General features: G+C 36.3%; 1 protein-coding gene and 1 non-coding gene across 2 annotated transcripts in view; one reads left to right on the top strand and one right to left on the bottom strand.

Annotated features, from left to right (window-relative positions):
• Nucleotides 1-25,017, bottom strand: part of LOC145672544 (uncharacterized) — a 72,042-nt gene that overhangs the window by 13,873 nt on the left and 33,152 nt on the right. The gene's annotated exons all lie outside the window — the stretch shown is intronic.
• On the top strand, nucleotides 9,992-10,065 carry TRNAR-UCG (transfer RNA arginine (anticodon UCG)). Its single transcript has one exon. It is a non-coding gene; the product is annotated as a tRNA-Arg (tRNA).

The following is a 25,017-nucleotide window of genomic DNA, read 5'->3' as shown; positions in this document are numbered from 1 at the left end:
CCGGAAGTGACCTTATAGAAATCGAAATCCAAGTTATGCAATAATGATCTATATCAATCCAACTATAATCTAACCCACCCAGAATCTAGGGACGGTACTTCAAGAGACCGAAAATACGAGGTGTTTTAAAGAATAATTTTGCAATTTCAAGTCCAGCTCCCATAACATTGAAGACACAAAAACCGGAAGTGACCTTATAGAAATCGAAATCCGAGTTATGCAATAATGATCTATATCAATCCAACTATAATCTAACCCACCCAGAATCTAGGGACAGTACTACAAGAGACCGAAAATACGAGGTGTTTTAAAGAATAATTTTGCAATTTCAAGTCCAGCTCCCATAACAATGAAGACATAAAAACCGGAAGTGACCTTATAGAAATCGAAATCCAAGTTATGCAATAATGATCTACATCGACTCAACTATAATATAGAACCACCCAGAATCTAGGGACGGTAATACAACAGACCGAAAATACGAGGTGTTTTAAAGAATATCTTTGCAATTTCAAGTCCAGCTCCCATAACAATGAAGACACAAAAACCGGAAGTGACCTTATAGAAATCGAAATCCAAGTTATGCAATAATGATCTACATCGATCCTTCTATAATTTATACCCACCCAGAATCTAGGGACGGTACTATAAGAGACCGAAAATACGAGGTGTTTTAAAGAATAATTTTGCAATTTCAAGTCCAGCTCCCATACCAATTAAGACAGAAAAACCGGAAGTGACCTTATAGAAATCGAAATACAAGTTATGCAATAATGATCTACATCGATCCATCTATAATTTATACCCACCCAGAATCTAGGGACGGTACTATAAGAGACCGAAAATACGAGGTGTTTTAAAGAATAATTTTGCAATTTCAATTCCAGCTCCCATACCAATTAAGAAACAAAAACCGGAAGTGACCTTATAGAAATCGAAATCCAAGTTAGGCAATAATGATCTACATCGATCCATTTATAATTTATACCCACCCAGAATCAAGGGACGGTATTACAAGAGACCTAAAATACGAGATGTTTTAAAGAATAATTTTGCACTTTCAACTCCAGCTCCCATACCAATTAAGAAACAAAAACCGGAAGTGACCTTATAGAAATCGAAATCCAGGTTATGCAGTAATGATCTACATCGATCCATTTATAATTTATACCTACCTAGAATCTAGGGACGGTACTACAAGACACCGAAAGTACGAGGTGTTTTAAAGAATAATTTTGCAATTTCAAGTCCAGCTCCCATACCAATTAAGAAACAAAAACCGGAAGTGACCTTATAGAAATCGAAATCCAAGTTAGGCAATAATGATCTACATCGATCCATTTATAATTTATACCCACCCAGAATCAAGGGACGGTATTACAAGAGACCTAAAATACGAGATGTTTTAAAGAATAATTTTGCACTTTCAACTCCAGCTCCCATACCAATTAAGAAACAAAAACCGGAAGTGACCTTATAGAAATCGAAATCCAGGTTATGCAGTAATGATCTACATCGATCCATTTATAATTTATACCTACCTAGAATCTAGGGACGGTACTACAAGACACCGAAATTACGAGGTGTTTTAAAGAATAATTTTGCAATTTCAAGTCCAGCTCCCATACCAATTAAGACACAAACACCGGAAGTGACCTTATAGAAATCGAAATCCAAGTTATGCAATAATGATCTATATCAATCCAACTATAATTTATACCCACCCAGAATCTAGGGACGGTACTACAAGAGACCGAAAATACGAGGTGTTTTAAAAATAATTTTGCACTTTCAAGTCCAGTTCCATACCAATTAAGACACAAAAACCGGAAGTAACCTTATAGAAATCGAAATCCGAGTTATGCAATAATGATCTACATCGACTCAACTATAATATAGAACCACCCAGAATCTAGGGACGGTAATACAACAGACCGAAAATTCGAGGTTTTAAAGAATAATTTTGCAATTTCAATTCCAGCTCCCATAACAATGAAGACACAGAAACCGTAAGTGTCCTTACAGAAATCGAAATCCAAGTTATGCAATAATAATCTACATCGATCAACTATAATTTATACTCACCTAGAAGCTAGGGACTGTACTACAAAAGACCGAAAATACAGATGTTTTTCTTCAAAAAATTAATATTTTTCTTTGCAGTACCCATATAATGTAAAACCCAAAAACCGGAAGTGACCAAAACGAGCCAATTCGAGCCAAATCCTGTGTGTATTTCTAAATACTCTTTTCAAGTATTTTACATAGACAATATAATTATTATCAATTATGCTACTACAACACATTATTATTATTATTATTATTATTATTATTATTATTATTATTATTATTATTATTATTATTATTATTATTATTATTATAACATCGTGTAAAAATATGAAGTGGTTTGTATCTGAATACTAAAACGTAGTTGACTGCCAATCTCGGTAGTCGTGATGTCTAAGAGGCAAGAGCTTCGTTCACAAGGTTCCGGGTTTATATTTCGTAGGAGGGTGATGCTAGGCATGGGGTCATACGTTTATAGGACCCTCCAAATTAATTGCCCTAAGACATAAAGTACATTCCCAGGGAAGGTGCATTCCTTGGCATCTCTACCAGAAGCTGGTAGGCCTCGGATCAGCTTAATGTCCTGCGTAATGATTGAAAACAGTATAGTATTACACAATGAAAATTCTCTTCGGTGCTAGCGGTCCCGGGTTTGCTTCCCGCTGGGTGCACTCGGTCGAAAATTTGTAAAAAGCTTCTTTAAGCCAATCATCCTGAATTAAGTTTTTCTCATTTACAGCAGCCCAATGCCGGTGTGGTACCTAATATATAGGTCCCAGACCTCTTCCTTCCTTCCCTTTCCCCGGAGACTGTCGAGGCATGTCATCCCTCAAACGTGACGGGCTAAATGGCCATAGATGGCGAAAGCACAGAAATTTAAAATCCATCCACAATGAAAATTATAGCACCTTTTCTGTTCCTAACTGTTCACTCTCCCTTATCCTAATAGCTTAAATAGCAGAACACACTTAAAATAAAAGAACGTTTTATTGTTGAAAGAGACCTAATGTCATTTGGACTGTTGTTCTGCGCTCCCCTCCCTACTTCCACAGCACGCACTGATTGAAATTTCATCGAGAAGCATTCAAAAGGCTGATAGGTCTAGATCATGACAAATCTGTTAAACGAGATTTCTTTGCGTAAGACAATTGGAAGTTACCTTCTAATTTCAGAACTATAATTTGTGATGCTTTTGATCTTCACTTAATTTACAACTTCAATGGTATCTCCCTCGAAAAAACTGGGGATACGAAGAGTCACTTAGGGCAGCCAATATTTCGGAGCAAAATTTGGGAAACTTAAATGAAATGCACTTCTAGTGTCCTTTTGTGTCATAAACAATAATTTTTCCCATATTATTCTAGATATTCTTACATCCTTAGTCCTGAAAAAGATTAGCTCACTCATTCCACAGGATCTATTGAAATATTCAATATTTTAATGTTCGTGGCAAACGCTACGCATTATTACCACAAAAATATTATAGGCATATCCTTTGGACAAATCACCTAGGTGGACCGCAGTGGCTCAGTGGTAGAGCGTTCACTTCTGGTGCATGGGGTCCTTGGATCGATCCCAGCTCATGCCAAGTGAACTTTGTGGTGGACAAACACTGTGTGCGTGAGTTTTCTCGGTGTTCTCCCGTTTCCTCCCAATTTTTTCATTCCATGATTTCTTTCATTTATCATCAACACCGTCTTCTTTAGCCTAGTTGTCATAATCGAGGAACGTAAAACTTAAATATTTCATTTAATTTCAAATCAGCTAGGCCGCTACTTAGACAAGCTTATAAGTATTTTCTTCCGCATCTTTCTGTTGATTCTTTTGTGGCCCAATCCTCTCACTATCTAGAAGTTTTGAGGTTTTACCGCTTCAAACAAACGTACAGGACACAAAAAAGAAAGAACATTTTGTCCGATTTGCCGACGGTAGATTCACAAAATACGAAACATATGAGTAAATACATTGTGCCAAACAGCATGTTGTAAATCATAACCAGTCGGTCTCCAGAGAAAAAGTTTATTTTTTCCCTCCCAACTGTAAAAGACTCAGGAACACAGATAAAGTATAACCGCTATTTGCAGATGCGGATATAACAGGTTGCCTGATCAACTTATTTTTAGATCTAGGGATTTTTCGTTGCAATACGGAAAACCAGATTTTTTAAAAATGTGGTCTGTAGATTTTCTGTAGTGTAGGAGAATGTATATTGTGTGGCACATAGGTTTTTTTTTTTTTTTTTTTTCATTGAGGTCAATGAACTATACAAGGCCTATATTTTACCCCTTGAAGGTATCTCAGTAGGGAGAAAATGCGAGGACTGATAATTGTCAAAAGAATGTTTTGCTGTCTTCACCTTACTTTTCCCCCTTCCGTTTTAGGTTTCCTCTATCCTACAAGAGGTCTGTCATAAATAGAAAATAATGACCATAGAACAAACAAACTCGACCTTTGTTTCACCTTATGTAGAAATCAACTGTTAACTTGCCGCTATTCTAATACCATCACATTGCTGCACGAAGCATTGTTGTTAGAAGATGAGTGACAAACAGTTAAACCTAAGATGTATCGAATTGTATCCTATAGGTTTCTCTATTATTATTGCATTAACGTAATTTCTTGATGAATGCATTTGCTACCTATGTATGCGTTTGTATCTATAATTGAGTATTGTATATATGTGAAAATTAATTGTTACGTTAAGGAAACTTTAACTGGAAACAGTGGTCATTTTTGCTACCTCTTTCCTGCCAAATGGCGAATATGCTTGCCCTCTATGTGTGCGGTTCCGGCTCTATTCTCAAAAAGTTTGCTTGCTTTGGTTTGAACAGGCGGTAGAAGCAAGTATATTATTCTTTTCCGGTTGACCAGAGTCATACAGAAAGGGAGGGATAGGGACCCATGGCGCAGTGGCGGATCTAGGCAGGGGTCAGGGGCGCCTAGGCCCCCAGTTTTTTGAGTGACAATAATAATTTAAGCTATTACTTATATAACTTTGAAAGTTTATAATAAACAAGGTATACTTATCATAATCTTGGTTCCGACTGCCCCCCCCCCCCAGTTTTTACCTCCTAGATCCGCCCTGCCATGGCCTCACTAACTGGAACCAACGAAAACTACTAATCACTGCTTCTATCCATTAATTCTTCAAGATACACTGAGAAAAATCCGTTCTCCGGACAGCGGTATATTGTACATATACACGGAATCCTCTTGCTTACTACAGAAATCAGTACGGAGCATACGTTATCCTTATGCTACATACGCACTGCTCTTATATGTTACATCATGCCGTTGCAGGATGTTTGACATCTAACAGTTTTTCCGTATATCACATGCATATATTTATTTTACATTCCTCCGCTATATGTTATATACGTCCATTTGTATGTGAGATTCTGACCGCCTATATTGTTTCATGCGAAAAGTACGTATAGATGGACCGTTTTCAGTTATAAGTCTGGTGTAAGTTAAGTTCAAAAACTACAGGAATTACGCATGTAACCTATCTTTTTAAGTACGCTACCTACATTTTTTTCTTAGTGTAGCTCACAAGAAATTTATCGAGCTGGAAATTTACACCTGATTGTACAAGAACTTAATTTTGTAATAGTCTTCCTCATATCCGAACCAAGATTTTTTTAAAACTAGGGCCCAGATACAAGACCCATTGATCCAGATATACAGTCACTTCAATAAAAGCGACATCTGACTTCTAGTGAACAAACAAACTCGATCCATTTGATCATGTTGAATCATCTGTGCCGACTGTAATGGTGGAATTGGTTTAAATGGATCGGCTCACGACTCGTTCACCACAGAGCCGATCTCAAAAAAATCGTTTGCATGTCATGTCTACTGAGCCGATGGCTCACCTCAAGCGAGTCGGCTCGAGCTGATGGCTCACCAGAGTCGAACCAAACCGAGTTGATGGCTCATCCCAACCGAGCCGGCTCGAGCCATCGGCTCACTTGAGCCAAGTTGGTGGCTCACCCCAACAAAGTCTGCTCGATCCTTCGCTCAATTGAACCGAGTCGATGGCTCATCCCAACCAAACCGGCTTAAGCTATCGGTTCAATTGAGCCGTGCCGATGGATCATCCCAACCGAGCCGGATCGAGTTGTTCTCTCAGTTGAACCGAGCTGAACCTGTTGACATCACTGCCTGGGTTGGGCTTCTGCTTGGGCTCAAAAATTCGACCGTACAAGTCTCAACCTTGATAGTAAGATCTACACAGTATACATACTTTATTGGTGCTCACAACATTTGAGACTGTCTACTTATAAAAATCTATTGTCTCGTTATCGAGACGAGACGAGACGCGAACAATGTCCCCTCTCGTGAGCAACATTAAAAGTAATCCACTTTACTACTTATATTTCTCATGGCTTTCGCTTTCAAGTCTAGTCAGGTCATGATTTCAAAACGAGCTAAAACGAGCTGAACGAGAGAGACATGCTTCAAACTCGACTCGACTCGAAACTCGGTCTCAAAACAGTGACTCGACTTGGAACTCGACTCGAGAAAATTAATTTTGACTCGACTCGTTTCGAGTTGAGTCGAGTTTTAGCTCGACAGGGAGTTTTAGCATCGACTCGTGCCCATCCCTAAAAAACACAAATAAGCCATTAGTAATACAAGTATACATTTTCCATAACTCGTAATTTGCCACCTTAAAACAAATCTGAAATCGGGTTTATTTCCTGTTGGCCTCCAGGGCTTTTTCGTGGTAAATCATCCGCAGCGGAATGATGTCCATCCTTCAGCCAGGAAATAACTAGCTCGTCTACTTTGAACTTGTCTAGCGGTGTGCCATTAACATTGATGAACAATAAGTTAGACAATGTTTGAGCACTTAGTCTATTTCTAATGTCAGTCATCTATAAATTCATAAGGGGAAATCCCTGTTCGCACTCAGTCGTGGAAATTTGTAATACTCGACAATCTGCTTGTTAGACTTAAATCTGATAACGATTTTTCTCGCTCAGTTTTGAAATCCTCCACAAGAAGTATCACCTCTCTATCACCGTACATCTTTTCCATATCGACCATGTCAGTTGGCAATGTCGACTCATGGAGAACAGAAACTTCATCTACCACATCTTCGATAGGAAATCTTGTGCATAAATTATCAATTAAAACCTGATAAACTGATGATTTCTTATTCGTTTATCAATTTAGTTTTTGTAATTACACATGAAAGTTTGATGTCATTACCAAGTTCCCTCCCCCCTAGAAGGCAAAAGCAAACAAGGTTTGAGATAAGTGTTTAGAGGTGTCTGGGAATTCCCCCCTTCTTCCCCTTCAATTACTACACTGCTGCTTGTAATGGGCCAAATTACGATGAATTTCAATTAAATTGTCATAGCATATATATTTCCTTGTTGAATTATAGATACTTTTCAGTGGGAAAAGGGATGAAATTTGAAAGTCCCAAATCAAGGTAAGTAGACTGACGTAAAGGAAAACAAGTGTAAGATTTTCCATATAATTATGCATACAATCCAAACTAAAATTTCCGTGTACTTAAGCTTACAGTACAAATTTTATGTCTATTTTTCTTACAACTTTATGGATTGATTGGCCTGTGCTGTAAGCGCTCCATATAATAAAAATAAGCTTCAGCAATTATTATAATAGAAAGCAATGGATATATGAAGCGAAGCACTGTATTTTTTTTTGATTCTGAATTTTTTACTTAACTAATATCAATCGTTTTTGATTATTTTTACAAACCAACTCACTTCCAACTTTCCAAATATAGAAAGTACTCCTCCACTTCCCCTCTCCCCCTCGTATTGTCGGTCTGTTGAAGTAACTTCCCCAGATTCTAGGTGGGTATAAATTATAGTTGGATCGATGTAGATTATTATTGCATAACTTGGATTACGGTTTTTGTAAGGTCACTTCCGGTCTTTGTTTCTTAATTGGTATGGGAGCTGGACTTGAAATTGCAAAATTATTTTTTAAAACACCTCGTATTTTCGGTCTCTTATAGTACCGTCCCTAGATTCTGGGTGGGTCTACATTATAGTTCAATCGATGTAGATCATTATAGCATAACTTGAATTTCGATTTCTGTAAGGTCACTTCCGGTTTTTGTTTCTTCATTGGTATGGGAGCTGGACTTGAAATTGCAAAATTATTCTTTAAAATACCTCGTATTTTCGGTCTGTTGTAGTACCGTCCCTAGATTCTAGGTGGGTATAAATTATAGATTGATCGACGTAGATCATTATTTCATAACCTGGAATTCGATTTCTATAAGGTCACTTCTGGTGTTTGTGTCTTAATTGGTATGGGAGCTGGACTTGAAATTGCAAAATTATTCTTTAAAACACCTCGTATTTTCGGTCTTTTGTAGTACCGACCCTAGATTCTAGGTGGGTATAAATTATAGATTGATCGATGTAGATCATTATTTCATAACCTGGAATTCGATTTCTATAAGGTCACTTCCGATGTTTGTGTCTTAATTGGTATGGGAGCTGGACTTGAAAATACAAAATTATTTTTTAAAACTCCTCGTATTTTCGGTCTGTTGTACTACCGTCCCTAGATTCTAGGTGGGTATAAATTATAGATTGATCGACGTAGATCATTATTGCATAACCTGGATTTCGATTTCTATAACGTCACTTCCGGTGTTTGTGTCTTAATTGGTATGGGAGCTGGACTTGAAATTGCAAAATTATTCTTTAAAACACCTCGTATTTTCGGTCTGTTGTAGTACCGTCCCTAGATTCTAGGTGGGTATAAATTATAGATTGATCGATGTAGATCATTATTTCATAACCTGGAATTCGATTTCTATAAGGTCACTTCCGGTGTTTGTGTATTAATTGGTATGGGAGGTGGACTTGAAATTGCCAAATTATTCTTTAAAACATCTCGTATTTTCGGTCTGTTGTAGTACCGACCCTAGATTCTAGGTGGGTATAAATTATAGATTGATCGATGTAGATCATTATTTCATAACCTGGAATTCGATTTCTATAAGGTCACTTCCGATGTTTGTGTCATAATTGGTATGGGAGCTGGACTTGAAAATACAAAATTATTTTTTAAAACTCCTCGTATTTTCGGTCTGTTGTAGTACCGTCCCTAGATTCTAGGTGGGTATAAATTATAGATTGATCGACGTAGATCATTATTTCATAACCTGGAATTCGATTTCTATAAGGTCACTTCTGGTGTTTGTGTCTTAATTGGTATGGGAGCTGGACTTGAAATTGCAAAATTATTCTTTAAAACACCTCGTATTTTCGGTCTTTTGTAGTACCGACCCTAGATTCTAGGTGGGTATAAATTATAGATTGATCGATGTAGATCATTATTTCATAACCTGGAATTCGATTTCTATAAGGTCACTTCCGATGTTTGTGTCTTAATTGGTATGGGAGCTGGACTTGAAAATACAAAATTATTTTTTAAAACTCCTCGTATTTTCGGTCTGTTGTAGTACCGTCCCTAGATTCTAGGTGGGTATAAATTATAGATTGATCGACGTAGATCATTATTGCATAACCTGGATTTCGATTTCTATAACGTCACTTCCGGTGTTTGTGTCTTAATTGGTATGGGAGCTGGACTTGAAATTGCAAAATTATTCTTTAAAACACCTCGTATTTTCGGTCTGTTGTAGTACCGTCCCTAGATTCTAGGTGGGTATAAATTATAGATTGATCGATGTAGATCATTATTTCATAACCTGGAATTCGATTTCTATAAGGTCACTTCCGGTGTTTGTGTATTAATTGGTATGGGAGGTGGACTTGAAATTGCAAAATTATTTTTTAAAACACCTCGTATTTTCGGTCTGTTGTAGTACCGTCCCTAGATTCTAGGTGGGTATAAATTATAGATTGATCGATGTAGATCATTATTGCATAACTCGGATTTCGATTTCTATAAGGTCACTGTGGCCCCGCGTAGCGTAGTCGCTAACGCTCTCGCCTTCGGTGCGAGCGGTCCCGGGTTCGATTCCCGGTGGGGGCACTCGGTCGAAAAAGTGTAACAGCTTTTTCAGGCCAGCCACCCTGAATGAGGTTTTCCTGGGTTTTCCTCATTCACACCAGGCAAATGCCGGGGTGGTACCTAAGTTATAGGTCCCAGGCCGCTTCCTTCCTTCCCCAATCCTTTATTCCTTCCCTTTCCCCGGATTGTGTGCTCGCCGAGGGACGTCATCCCTCAAATCGTGAAGGGCTAAATGGCCTTAGATGCCGAAAGCCCAGAAATCCAAATCCTAAATCCTAAATCTATAAGGTCACTTCCGGTGTTTGTGTCTTAATTGGTATGGGAGCTGGACTTGAAATTGCAAAATTATTCTTTAAAACACCTCGTATTTTCGGTCTCTTGTAGTACCGTCCCTAGATTCTAGGTGGATATAAATTATAGATTGATCGATGTAGATCATTATTTCATAACCTGGAATTCGATTTCTATAAGGTCACTTCTGGTGTTTGTGTCTTAATTGGTATGGGAGCTGGACTTGAAATTGCCAAATTATTCTTTAAAACATCTCGTATTTTCGGTCTGTTGTAGTACCGACCCTAGATTCTAGGTGGGTATAAATTATAGATTGATCGATGTAGATCATTATTTCATAACCTGGAATTCGATTTCTATAAGGTCACTTCTGGTGTTTGTGTCTTAATTGGTATGGGAGCTGGACTTGAAATTGCCAAATTATTCTTTAAAACATCTCGTATTTTCGGTCTGTTGTAGTACCGACCCTAGATTCTAGGTGGGTATAAATTATAGATTGATCGATGTAGATCATTATTTCATAACCTGGAATTCGATTTCTATAAGGTCACTTCCGATGTTTGTGTCATAATTGGTATGGGAGCTGGACTTGAAAATACAAAATTATTTTTTAAAACACCTCGTATTTTCGGTCTGTTGTAGTACCGTCCCCAGATTCTAGGTGGGTATAAATTATAGATTGATCGATGTAGATCATTATTGCATAACCTGGAATTCGATTTCTATAAGGCCACTTCCGGCTTTTGTGTCTTGATTGGTATGAGAGCAGGACTTGAAATGGCAAAATTATTCTTTAAAAAACCTCGTATTTTCGGTCTCTTGTAGTACCGTCCCTAGATTCTCGGTGGATATAAATTATAAACTGATCGATGTAGATCATTATTGCAAAACCTGGATTTCGATTTCTATAAGGTCACTTCCAGTTTTCGTGTCTTGATTGGTATGGGAGCTGGACTTGAAAATACAAAATTATTTTTTAAAACACCTCGTATTTTCGGTCTCTTGTAGTACCATCCCTAGATTCTAGGTGGGTATAAATTATAGATTGCTCGATGTAGATCATTATTGCATAACTTGGATTTCGATTTCTATAAGGTCACTTCCGGTTTTCGTGTCTTCATTGTTATGGGAGCTGGACCTAAATGTGCTAAATTATTTTTTAAAACACCTCGTATTTTCGGTCTCTTGTATTACCGTCCCTAGATTCTAGGTGGGTATAAATTATAGATTGATTGATGTAGATCATTATTGCATAACCTTGATTTTGATATATATAAGGTCACTTCCGGTTTTTGTGTCCTCATTGTTATGGGAGCTGGACCTAAATGTGCTAAATTATTTTTTAAAACACTTCGTATTTTCGGTCTCTTGTAGTACCGTTCCTAGATTCTAGGTGGGTATAAATTATAGATTGATCGATGTAGATCATTATTGCATAACCTGGATTTCGATTTCTATAAGGTCACTTCCGGTTTTTCTGTCTTAATTGGTATGGGAGCTGGACTTGAAATGCAAAATTATTCTTTAAAACACCTCGTATTTTCGGTCTCTTATAGTACCGTCCCTAGATTCTACGTGGGTATAAATTATAGTTGGATTGATGTAGATCATTATTTCATAACCTGGAATTCGATTTCTATAAGGTCACTTCCGGTGTTTGTGTCTTAATTGGTATGGGAGCTTGACCTAAATGTGCTAAATTTTTTTTAAAACACCTCGTATTTTCGGTCTCTTGTAGTACCGTCCCTTGATTCTAGGTGGGTATAAATTATAAATTGATCGATGTAGATCATTATTGCATAACCTTGATTTTGATTTCTATAAGGTCACTTCCGGTTTTTGTGTCCTCATTGTTATGGGAGCTGGACCTAAATGTGCTAAATTATTCTTTAAAACATCTCGTATTTTCGGACTGTTGTAGTACCGTCCCTAGTTTCTAGGTGGGTCTATATTGTAGTTGAGTCGATGTAGATCATTATTGCATAACTTGAATTTCGATTTCTGTAAGGTCATTTCCGGTTTTTGTGTCTTAATTGGTATGGGAGCTGGACCTAAATGTGCTAATTTTTTTTTTAAAACACCTCGTATTTTCGGACTGTTGTAGTACCGTCCCTAGATTCTAGGTGGGTATAATTATAGCTGGATCGATGTAGATCATTATTTCATAACCTGGAATTCGATTTCTATAAGGTCACTTCCGGTGTTTGTGTCTTAATTGGTATGGGAGCTGGACCTAAATATGCTAAATTTTTTTTTAAAACACCTCGTATTTTCGGTCTCTTGTAGTACCGTCCCTAGATTCTAGGTGGGTCTATATTATAGTTGAGTCGATGTAGATCATTATTGCATAACCTGGATTTCGATTTCTATAAGGTCACTTCCGGTTTTCGTGTCTTGATTGGTATGGGAGCTGGACTTGAAAATACAAAATTATTTTTTAAAACACCTCGTATTTTCGGTCTCTTGTAGTACCGTCCCTAGATTCTAGGTGGGTATAAATTATAGATTGCTCGATGTAGATCATTATTGCATAATTTGGATTTCGATTTCTATAAGGTCACTTCCGGTTTTCGTGTCTTCATTGTTATGGGAGCTGGACCTAAATGTGCTAAATTTTTTTTTAAAACACCTCGTATTTTCGGTCTCTTGTAGTACCGTCCCTAGATTCTAGGTGGGTATAAATTATAGATTGATCGATGTAGATCATTATTGCATAACCTTGATTTTGATTTTTATAAGGTCACTTCCGGTTTTTGTGTTCTGATTGTTATGGGAGCTGGACCTAAATGTGCTAAATTATTTTTTAAAACACCTCGTATTTTCGGACTCTTGTAGTACCGTCCCTAGATTCTAGGTGGGTATAAATTATAGATTGATCGATGTAGATCATTATTTCATAACCTGGAATTCGATTTCTATAAGGTCACTTCCGGTGTTTGTGTCTTAATTGGTATGGGAGCTGGACCTAAATGTGCTAAATTTTTTTTAAAACACCTCGTATTTTCGGTCTCTTGTAGTACCGTCCCTAGATTCTAGGTGGGTATAAATTATAGATTGCTCGATGTAGATCATTATTGCATAACTTGGATTTCGATTTCTATAAGGTCACTTCCGGTTTTCGTGTCTTCATTGTTATGGGAGCTGGACCTAAATGTGCTAATTTTTTTTTTAAAACACCTCGTATTTTCGGTCTCTTATAGTACCGTCCCTAGATTCTAGGTGGGTATAAATTATAGTTGGATCGATGTAGATCATTATTTCATAACCTGGAATTCGATTTCTATAAGGTCACTTCCGGTGTTTGTGTCTTAATTGGTATGGGAGCTGGACCTAAATATGCTAATTTTTTTTTAAAACACCTCGTATTTTCGGTCTCTTGTAGTACCGTCCCTAGATTCTAGGTGGGTCTATATTATAGTTGAGTCGATGTAGATCATTATTGCATAACCTGGATTTCGATTTCTATAAGGTCACTTCCGGTTTTCGTGTCTTGATTGGTATGGGAGCTGGACTTGAAAATACAAAATTATTTTTTAAAACACCTCGTATTTTCGGTCTCTTGTAGTACCGTCCCTAGATTCTAGGTGGGTATAAATTATAGATTGCTCGATGTAGATCATTATTGCATAACTTGGATTTCGATTTCTATAAGGTCACTTCCGGTTTTCGTGTCTTCATTGTTATGGGAGCTGGACCTAAATGTGCTAAATTATCTTTTAAAACACCTCGTATTTTCGGTCTGTTGTAGTACCATCCCTAGATTCTAGGTGGGTATAAATTATAGTTGAGTCGATGTAGATCATTATTGCATAACTTGGATTTCGATTTCTGTAAGGTCACTTCCGGTTTTTGTGTCTTAATTGGTATGGGAGCTGGACCTAAATGTGCTAAATTATTTTTTAAAACACCTCGTATTTTCGGACTGTTGTAGTACCGTCCCTAGATTCTAGGTGGGTATAAATTATAGTTGGATCTATGTAGATCATTATTTCATAACCTGGAATTCGATTTCTATAAGTTCACTTCCGGTGTTTGTGTCTTAATTGGTATGAGAGCTGGACCTAAATGTGCTAAATTATTTTTTAAAACAACTCGTATTTTCGGTCTCTTGTAGTACCGTTCCTAGATTCTAGGTGGGTATAAATTATAGATTGATCGATGTAGATCATTATTGCATAACCTGGATTTCGATTTCTATAAGGTCACTTCCGGTGTTTGTGTCTTAATTGGTATGGGAGCTGGACTTGAAATTGCAAAATTATTCTTTAAAACACCTCGTATTTTCGGTCTCTTATAGTACCGTCCCTAGATTCTAGGTGGGTATAAATTATAGTTGGATCGATGTAGATCATTATTTCATAACCTGGAATTCGATTTCTATAAGGTCACTTCCGGTGTTTGTGTCTTAATTGGTATGGGAGCTGGACCTAAATATGCTAAATTTTTTTTTTAAAAAACACCTCGTATTTTCGGTCTCTTGTAGTACCGTCCCTAGATTCTGGATGTGTCTATATTATAGTTGAGTCGATGTAGATCATTATTGCATAACTTGGATTTCGATTTTTATAAGGTCACTTCCGGTGTTTGTGTCTTAATTGGTATGGGAGCTGGACTGGAAAGTGCAAAAATTATCTTTTAAAACACCTCGTGTTTTCGGACTGTTGTAATATCGTCCCTAGATTCTAGGTGGGTCTATATTATAGTTGGATCGATGTAGATTATTACTGCATAACTTGGATTTCGATTTTTATAAGGTCACTTCCGGTTTTTGTATCTTAATTCTTATGTGAGCTGGACAAAAAGTACAAAATTATTTTTGAAACACTTCGTATTTTTTTGTTCCTTCCCTAGATTCTGAGCGCTTGTCAGTTATATAAGAATCTAGGTAGATTATTACTGTATAATTTAGATTTCGATTTGTAAAAGGTCACTTCCGTTGCATGGGTTTTAGATGGAAATTTAGCTTAACCTTTTGCATATAATTACTTTTAAGGACACCTCGTATTTTTCGTCTTTCATGGTTTTGTTCCCACATTCTAAGTGGGCTTATATTTTAGTGTTATTTATGTAGATGAATATTTGATAGTTACTGCTACTATTCATCAGCGGCCATTTCTGTTCTTTTCTGTTGTTTTCAAAATTACTTTTTCATTGTGTTGTTTAATCTTCACCCTATATTTTGACCATTGTTGTACATGTGGCCGTTTAGTTGATATATTTATAATTATTGAAGTATGCCATCTTTGTTTTTATTTGGTTTGTGTATATCGAATAATTAGTAGAATACTGAATGGTATGAAATTTCGTATGTTGCTGGCAACCCTGTTAACATTTTGTATTTAACGTAGCAGATGTCTGCTAGGGTAACCGGGGTAAATAATGAAACTGTAACTATGTACGGTATTAATTACTAAACGAATGTGATTTCAGCATGGGACGAGGGAATTTTTTTCCAAATTAATATTTTGGAAAAAAAATCACCCACTAAAACTTGCTGGGGGTGAATAAATTGAATAATAGCAGAATTTTGCAAAATAATTATGTGTTGTGTTATGAGAGAGAACCCTTCCTTTTAGGGACATCTCTTTATTTACGGACAAATAATCGGTTCCACCGATGTCCGTTTTGAGAGGTTTCACTCTATTACTTAATTTAATAATAATAATAAATGAACAAATGTGTGAACTTACTTTATTGAACCTACCACTGCGAAGAGCTGATATAATAATAATAATAATAATAATAATAATAATAATAATAATAATAATAATAATAATAATAATAATAATAATAATAATAATAATAATTATTATTATTATTATTATTATTATTATTATTAGTAGTAGTAGTAGTAGTAGTAGTAGTAGTAGTAGTAGTAGTAGTAGTATTGTATAGTTGCATAACAAAATATACTGTTTTCTTTGAGTTTGTTTAAAAATGTATATCACTATTCTGAGAGCACCCCCCCCTTTTATTTTGAACACCCTCCTAAGTAAAAATTTCTGGCGTACTTACTGATTTACACTACGTTTCGACTTGCTTTGGCTCTCCAGTATCACATTTACTTTTAGAAAGTATAAGACTTCTTCAACCATAACCTACTAGTAGTGTTGTAAAAAAACGTTTTTTTTTCTGTGAAGTTTTTTTTCAATAAAAAACATCGTTCTTTTTCATGTTTTTTTTCAAATGTCTGTTTTTTTTTCTGGCAACTATTATTTATTGATTTACGTTGCAGATTATTGAAATAATCAACAGAACTTGAGTCGAAGCCCTCGTAACTTACAAATCTTTTGTTTCTTTGTACCTATATACTAGCAAAAATTGTGAGATTACTCCTTTCGGCCGGAGGTCATTTTTGGCGTTTTCCTACATTTCCAGTTAGTGACTTATTGCTCAAAAACCATTCATTCGATTGGTATTGTTAAGGCCTTGTTTTTTAGAAAATGGATGTGACTACTTTTTGGTGTAAGTTGCATTACAGTGTTGCCAATAGGTGGGAAAATATTGAGGGAAATGTAGGGGTGAAAATTTACAAAAATATCCCTAATCGAATTTTAATTTTTTTTTTTTTTGTATCTAGTACCACTCCTGCTATATGGGTTCAAATCACCTAAAAGAATCTTTGGTGTGTTGACGAGGTACAGTGAAATCCTGAAGTCGCTTGCTTCCATCCAAAGAGGGAAAGAAAAAATTCTGTCATACACATGAAATTTTGACACTTTTTACGCCTCACAAGCAAAAATCAAATATGCCGGGGCTACAGCTTCTCTAATTGTCCTATTGAAACTTTTTATGGTGCATTCTGTAGGGCAAAGAGAAAGCTTTCAGGTAGTGGTACGTTTGTTTCAATGTAGCCAGTAAGAGGGTAATAATAGAGGGGAAAAGGGAAATTTTCCGAATTTTTTACGTGAAAGCGGGAATTAATTGTTTTGGCTGGAAATACTGCCATCAGACAGACGAAAACTATGTGAAAATAAACCTTAGTCCTCCAAGAATATATCCTACAAGTATCATGACGATATATAACAAAGTAAGCAAGAAATTAAAAAAAAAAAAATCTCATTCTACCTCAGAAATTCACCATTTTCTTACCATTTACAGAACATGGTTTATTATAAACCTCAACTGTACTTTCCCTAATTATTCTAGTGAAACTTTTTATGGTACGCTGTGTAGGCTAAGGATGAGGCTGTTAGACATTGTTACAGTTGTTCGAATGTAGCCAACAAGAAGGAAATAATAGAAATAAAAAGGGATTTTTTTTTCAGAATTTGCTCCTAAAATCTGGAATTAAAATTTTCTGTAGCTCATAACACTGCTACCAGACCGACGTAAACTATCTTAAATTAAACATTGGTACACCACTAATATATCCTACAAGTATTATGACGATATTTAAGGAACAAAACTTCTAATTACCAAAAATATATTACGGTAAACAGAAAAGTAGGGAAAACTAGAAAATCAAGGGTTAGAACCTAAATACGAATTTTTCGTGCGCTCCCTAATTACTCCATTGTAACGATCTGTACTTGCGTTTGTTACGTAAGGACAAATGTTCGATTGGCGTAAGTTGACTTGCACTCGGACGTATAGGTACGGATTTATAAACAAACATTTCTAATTTTTTGCCCAAATTTTAGGAAAATTTAATTTCCCTAATTAGCATCACTGCGCGCAGGCCCGTCTAATTGATGTCAACAGTTAGGTATCCATTCGAGGTATCTACCTAGCAAGTCTTAAGGAGGTCTTTCTACTACGAAGGAAGCTACAAGGAAAAAAGAAGTAAAGGAAATACGAAATCAGAAAATTTTCGAATTTTTGACTGGGGTGAAATTTGAGAAGGAAATTCGACACCAGAAGAAAAAAATTAATATGATAAACTATAGTTTAACCATATTTTGAAAGAATAATATCCCGACATCTTAATTAGTGTCCACACAGGAGTGGATTAAACAAATGACACACCCGTGTGTGCCACTTTGGCCACCTGGGCCACCGAGTATACATTTGATTAAATTTTTTGACTACTAATTCGTGTTTTTGTTGTAGTTATAGTCTCGACTAATAATAATATCGTTGTTGTAAACAATAACTTTATAAGGAAAATTTTCTCTCTTTTTACATCTTAGTTCCAACACTGTTGGTGAGAAATGCAGAGTGTTTCAAAATGAATTTTGGGGTTTTAAGTCTTCGTAGTACAGTACTTATTACATTTTACGTACAATTATAAGCAATGCGTCAAGTAAAAGGGCACCTCAAACAGTCTTTGCTACAATTGTTCAATGTGAGATTCATTCGTCACACGGCACACATCTAGTCGATAGGCGAGAAAGGCCCATAAACTTTCCGCCATATGGCACAAAACACATTCAATTTAGGGGAGTCTCGTTTCAAGTGTACCATCTCCTGAGGATTTGCTGACGGCCAGATACAAACATTATCAATGTTCACATTAGCTCTTAGGTGAAATGTCGATTTATCACTGAAGACGACACGATCCAGAAAATCTTCATTGTTATGCAGCAATATTTCACTTGCGAAATTGGCACTTAAACCGTAGTCTGTAGGCTTTAGACCTGTAGCAATTGCAAACGATAAGGACGTAGTTGCAAGCGTCTCCTTAATATTCTTCACACAGATCGTTGCACTGTACAGATTCAGTCTTTATTAAAGCACAAAAAAAACTTTCTGCTCTCTAGTCTACATCTTTGCTGCTTGCTCTTTCTAACGGCAGGCAGAAGAAACAATGCACGTACATGCGTGAGTACAAAACTGTTTGAGTTGCTCTTTCATTTGATATAATATTTATAATTGTAAGTTAATTGTAATAGATACTACAAAGTTTCAAAACCCTAATATTAATTTTGAAACACCCTGCATTACTTCAAATTGTGTCATCCTATATTCATGTCTTGTATATACATATCATCAGGGCTGGCCCTAGGCAATTTGTCGCCCCGTGCAATGGCATAATTTGCCGCCTCCCCCTTCTATAGAAAGAATAAATCTTAAAAGTCATGATTTTAATTATGCTACTCCAGCAAGAAGGGGAGGGTAAGTGCAGTTGCACTCAGAAAGGCTTAAATACTTGCTAAAAATGCATTCCCCTTGTGTCTGTTTTTTTTTTCTTTAAATATTAATCTATTATGTTAGTGAAAGATAAAGCAAACACACCTGCAGAAGAAAGATGGTAATCCTTTTTATAGAATTCACTATCGAGCTTCAATCTCAATGTATCAGTTTGCAATTCCAGTGCAACTAGCTCTTTTATCTTTATTTCTTGATTTCTCTTTTATATCTGTTAACATTTTTTAAAGAACTTGTTTCTATCTTCAATGATAAGAAACTTCTTTCTGACAAAAACACGACTAGTTGTCATATCAAAACTGTGATAACTTACTAAATGGAACAGATATTCACTACTATTCGAGAATTGAATTCTTGCATTTGGCAACAATCAAGCAATTTGTGCTCGGATTTATTCGACCATTTGCTTTAGCATTGTCCATGTGGCCTTAAACTAATGCAACCTAAACATAATTTATGAATGTAGTATTCAAATAGAAGGTCAGCTTAGTAAATGTAACTACCATCATCATGAAGTCTGTTTCCAACAAGAAATATTTAATTTAAATAATATACTTATGACAGATTTTGCCGGACCATACAAACTTGCCGCTCCACGCAAATGCACGTGTTGCATATATGGTAGAGCCGGCTCTGCATATCATATATATCTTGTCGACAAATTATTTATATATAACATTTAGAAAAATACTATTAGGCAAATTAGTATTAGTTTTTATCTTTAGACAAGTTATTTGAATTTTATATTGTTCGCAGGGGTGCCCACAAGGGGGGACTATGACGCAAACTACGTCATTGAAATATTTTGGGGGGCTAAATCTATATAAATATGTTTGAGGGGGTGTAAAAATTAATCGAAAAGATATTTTTTTCATGGAAGAACACCTACGGATAGACAATTCAGGGGGGTGCGTCATGGACCTGAGGGGGGTGAGCACCACTGCTATTCGTGACATTATTTTCGTACTTATTAAAGGCCTGCTTTCACGAAAAAACAAAATTTCATTTCTACTTTTATTTCTTAGTTGATATTGATGAAAACTGCTGAAACCCGAATTGTTAATAGATATGGTATTCATGTAAATTGTAAAATATTTGTAGCGTATCAGTATCTAGCATTTAATTTATGTTGCATTTTACGGTGATTATACCTACATACAAATATTTAATACTTAAATAGACGTAAGATGCATTACAAATGACTGTTTGAAAAAAAACGAAATTTAGAAAAAAAAACGAGAGGCGATGTTTTTTTTCTAAAAAAAACGTACATTTCTGAAAAAATACGAACGGTTTTTTTTCTATTTACAACACTACCTACTAGTATGCCACGATTATCAGATAGGCTGGAAGCTTAAGGCTGAACATAATTGCTTAAAGTGTATAAGAACTATGGACGTGGATGGTGTATTTACCTTGCTTTCCAACCATACTAATATTATGGACCAAGTTCTCAGTGACGATTCCCTAATGGCAAGAATGCTTTAGAGAATATTAGCAGATGCTTGGTAAATGGCAGCGGGAAAAAAGAACGTTATGATAACGATAATAGCGAAATGTACGCTATGTTGGTTCAACCAGCAATTTTCTAATGTTCATTTTCCCATATAAATTACGAAGATAGTACAGCCCACTACGATTTCTCATCATTGATCTATTTGTAAGGATTTTGGTTTACCAACACACTTTTATACAGGGTGTTTCAAAAGAACACCGACAAAGTTTGGGAGGTGATTCCTGACACCAAGATAAGACAAAAAAGTATAGACCAACCTTAGTGCACAAATGTTTCCTTTCGGAGTTATAGGCTGCCGAAAACATGAGAAAATGAACTTTAAAGGCCCATAGCTCCAAAACTATAGTACCTACCGTAGTCGGGTGAAGACTTCACTTAAGAACCAGTATGTGCCCTATTCAAATATCCGAGTTTCAGAATCTTACGGTACTCCCGCAACAATTTTTATAGAGGTAGTTGGTGATAACTTGAAATTATATGCCCGTAGCCAAACTCCATCTATAAAATTGTTGTGTGAATACTTTAGGATTCTGAAACATGTATTTTTGGATAGTGCACATACTAGTTCCCAAGTGAAGTCTACCAGACTTCGGTAGGTTCCTTAGTTTTGGAAATATGGATCTTTAAAGTTCATTTTTTTCATGCTTCCGGCAGCCTATAACTCCGAAAGGAAGCATTTCTGCATCCAGGTTGGTGTATACTTTTTGTATTATTTTGGTGTCAGGATTCACCTCCTAAAGATTGTCGGTGTTCTTTTGAAACACCCTGTATATTTACTCTCTTCGTATGTCCGTCCAGAAGAGAAAAGCATCTTGAGAATTGCTTGATGGATTCCGAAGAATTTTGGATTGGATACAGAGAGTCAAAAGTTTGGAATCGAGGTCATTGGTGCGGATTATATTCAAACCGAAAGTGGTAGAAACAAACAATTTCCGTTTTCAACGTTAATCACTATAGAGCAAAAACATAACAGATAGTGAAAAGTGGTTTCCTGTAATGAATTAAGCCTTTTCAATATTGATCTGCATAGAGCTAAAACGATAAGCGTTAGCAAGAAGTGGTTTGTTGAATCTATTTAGCGATCTAAGACCACGTTTCCACTTTACATGAATCTTGTAGCTGTCATAAAAAAGACCTTGCTACCCGATCTTTCTATCTACTGTTTAGATTTTACAACTTCTTGTAAGCAAGAAAGGTATCACCGCCCACGCAACACTGCAGTCTAGTGGACAAATAATTAACCTCCTCATTAAAAACGCACTCCGCCTCCCTGTCCAAAATAATCCGTTGTTTCGGAAGCGGCGAAACTGGTTTTTCCTTTATATCAGCGGGAGGGCGATAGCAGGTAGCAAGCAAGACGTCCCAGAAAGTTGGACACTGTTCGCTCCTTGCAAGATGGAAAAAATGTTTTATGACCCTTTCAAGACTATGTGTACACGGTGAAATATGGTAGGGTTTCAAGATTTTTTTTATGACAGCTACAAGTTCTTCTAACGTGGCAACCCATCTTAAGAACAGATGCAATCTTTTCTCTTAATCCTCTATTCTAATCTGAAGTGGCAGAAATCAACCATGTAAGGTTTTAGAGTTATCGCTATAGAGTAAAAATGGTAATAGATAAGAAGACGTGTTTTTTTTCTGAATCGATTTATTTCTAAGAGTAAGTACCGTACCATCTTTCTTAGTCCTTTATTTAAACCGGAAATGGCAGAAAAAAAGCATTTCCAGTTTTAACATTAATCGCTATAGAATAAAAACGGTAATAGATAACGCAAAGCTCTTTCCTACAGTGAATTAAAAATAATATATTCCATCTCCACTCTAATCTCTGCATATACTAAAGCCTGAAGTAATACAAATATGCTGTCATTTCCAGTTTCAATATTAATTAACAAAACATCACGACATTCAAACCAAATTCCTTCACGTGGTGTACACATGGCATTGCTACTTTTTTTTTTTTTTGCAATTCCCACTCGGCAATTCCGTTTTTCGATCCAACGATTAACTAACCATTTTATGATTGTCCGTCGTGCCCTACGATGGCCCTTCATTGTGTTGCTAGTGGGTTCACAGTGCCCATAAATATTAAATTTGGCAGATACTAACTTTTTACAACAAAGGTTTGTGGATTTACACTTAAAAGTGTTCATTAGTTCTATCCTCACTTTTTCATTTAAAAATATAAAATGCAGAAATCTAATAAGAGTAATATACGTATGTTTTTTGGTAATATTTGAGTAACTACAAAATACTGCTTACAAGGCAGGGCTGGTGTAACACGTCGATTGTGATAAGATTGCACAGACATTGAGAACATCGAAAAAGAAACGACACGTATTTTTTTATATATATATATCGGCCAACAAGCGCATTGAAAGGGTCAAATAGGGGCATAAATATGGGATCAACATGAGATTATGTGGAATATAGCGAAAAAGAGAAGAGATATCGGAAAAAGGTTAAATGTACGAAATACTACCCATAGTCGACGCAAGGCAATGTGGTAGAACACACAAATGCGGAGAAAGCAGAACATTCGGAAATGGACCAATCACGTGTACAACATTGTCACAATGTGTTACGGAAGTGAGCAAAAAGGGTGATAAGGAGCAGGACGAAAGAAGAAACGACACTTGAAAATACGTGTTTTTACTTTGGGTGCACACATCGCCCATATGCGAAAGAGACGCAGATTCACCTCAATTCCCGAAGATGGGAGAACGCCGTTCCTATAGGCAGCTAGCGAGACAGTACTGTACAGTTGGTTGCATATATCGCATAATGGGAACAACAATGAGATGAATATTCGAAACGAAAATGTGTGTAGGTAGTAGTAGCACAAAAGCAAAAGTGTTACTATTATTGTTAGGTTGTACGCGTATTTTCGTAGTGATGTAATGTTGATACGCATGCGTGGTCCTGATATTATTGTTGCTGTTTATCTTAGGTATGTGGACCACCTGCTGTCACATTCTACTGTGCATTGCATTTTTGTTCTCATTACGCGATATATATGCAACCAACTGCGCAGTACTGTCTCGCTGGCTGCCTATAGGAACGGCGTTTCCATCCTTCCTGCGTGCTCTATCTTCGTGCATTGAGATGAATCTGCTTCTTTTTAGCATATGGGCGACGTATACACCCAAAGCAAAAACACGAATTTGCTATTTTCATTTCTTCTTTCTTCCTGCTCCTTACCACCCTTTTCGCTAATCTTCGTAACACATTGTGAAAATGTTCTACACGTGATTGACCCATTTACGGATGTTCTGCTTTCTTCGCATGGATGTCTTCTACCTCATTGCCTTGCGTCGACTATGGGTAGTATTTCGTAAATTTAACCTTTTCCGATATCTCTTCTCGTTGTCGCTATATTCCACACAATCTCACTTCGACTCCATATTTATGCCCATATTTGACCCTTTCCATGCGCATGTTGGCCGATATAAAAAAAAGTACGTGTCACTTCTTTTTCGATGTTCTTTATGTCTGTGCAATCTTATCACAATCGGTGTGTTACACCGAGGTACCCTGCCTTGTTAGTAAAATATTTTAAGGGACCGCGGTGGCTCAGTGGTAGAGCGTTCACCTCTGGTGCTTGGGGTTCCGGGTTCGACCCCAGCCCCCGCCAAGTGAACTTTGTGGTGGATAAACGCCGTGTGCGTGGGTTTTCTCGGGGTTCTCCCGTTTCCTCCCACTTTCTTCATTCCACCGTTTCATTCATTACTCATCATCGCCGTCTCCTTTAGCCTAACCGGCATAACCGTGGGACGAAAAACTAAAAGATTTCATTTCATTTTTAAAATATTTTAAAGATAGTATTCATCTAAACCTACGTTATCATAATTTATTTGAATAGATGTATTGCTTGACAATGGGATATGTATCGAGAGCACAAACTATTTCAGTGCTTTCTAAGTACTAAATTTGTGTATATATATATATATATATATATATATATATATATATATATATATATATATATATATATATATATATATATATATATATATATATATATATATATATATATATTTGTATAACGGATAAGAAGCTTTTAAAAGCCTACATAA

Source organism: Thermobia domestica, chromosome 2 (genome assembly GCF_964235325.1).
Source record: "Thermobia domestica chromosome 2, izTheDome1.hap1.1, whole genome shotgun sequence".
Taxonomy (NCBI): domain Eukaryota; kingdom Metazoa; phylum Arthropoda; class Insecta; order Zygentoma; family Lepismatidae; genus Thermobia; species Thermobia domestica.
This window is presented reverse-complemented; position numbering and strand designations above follow the sequence as displayed.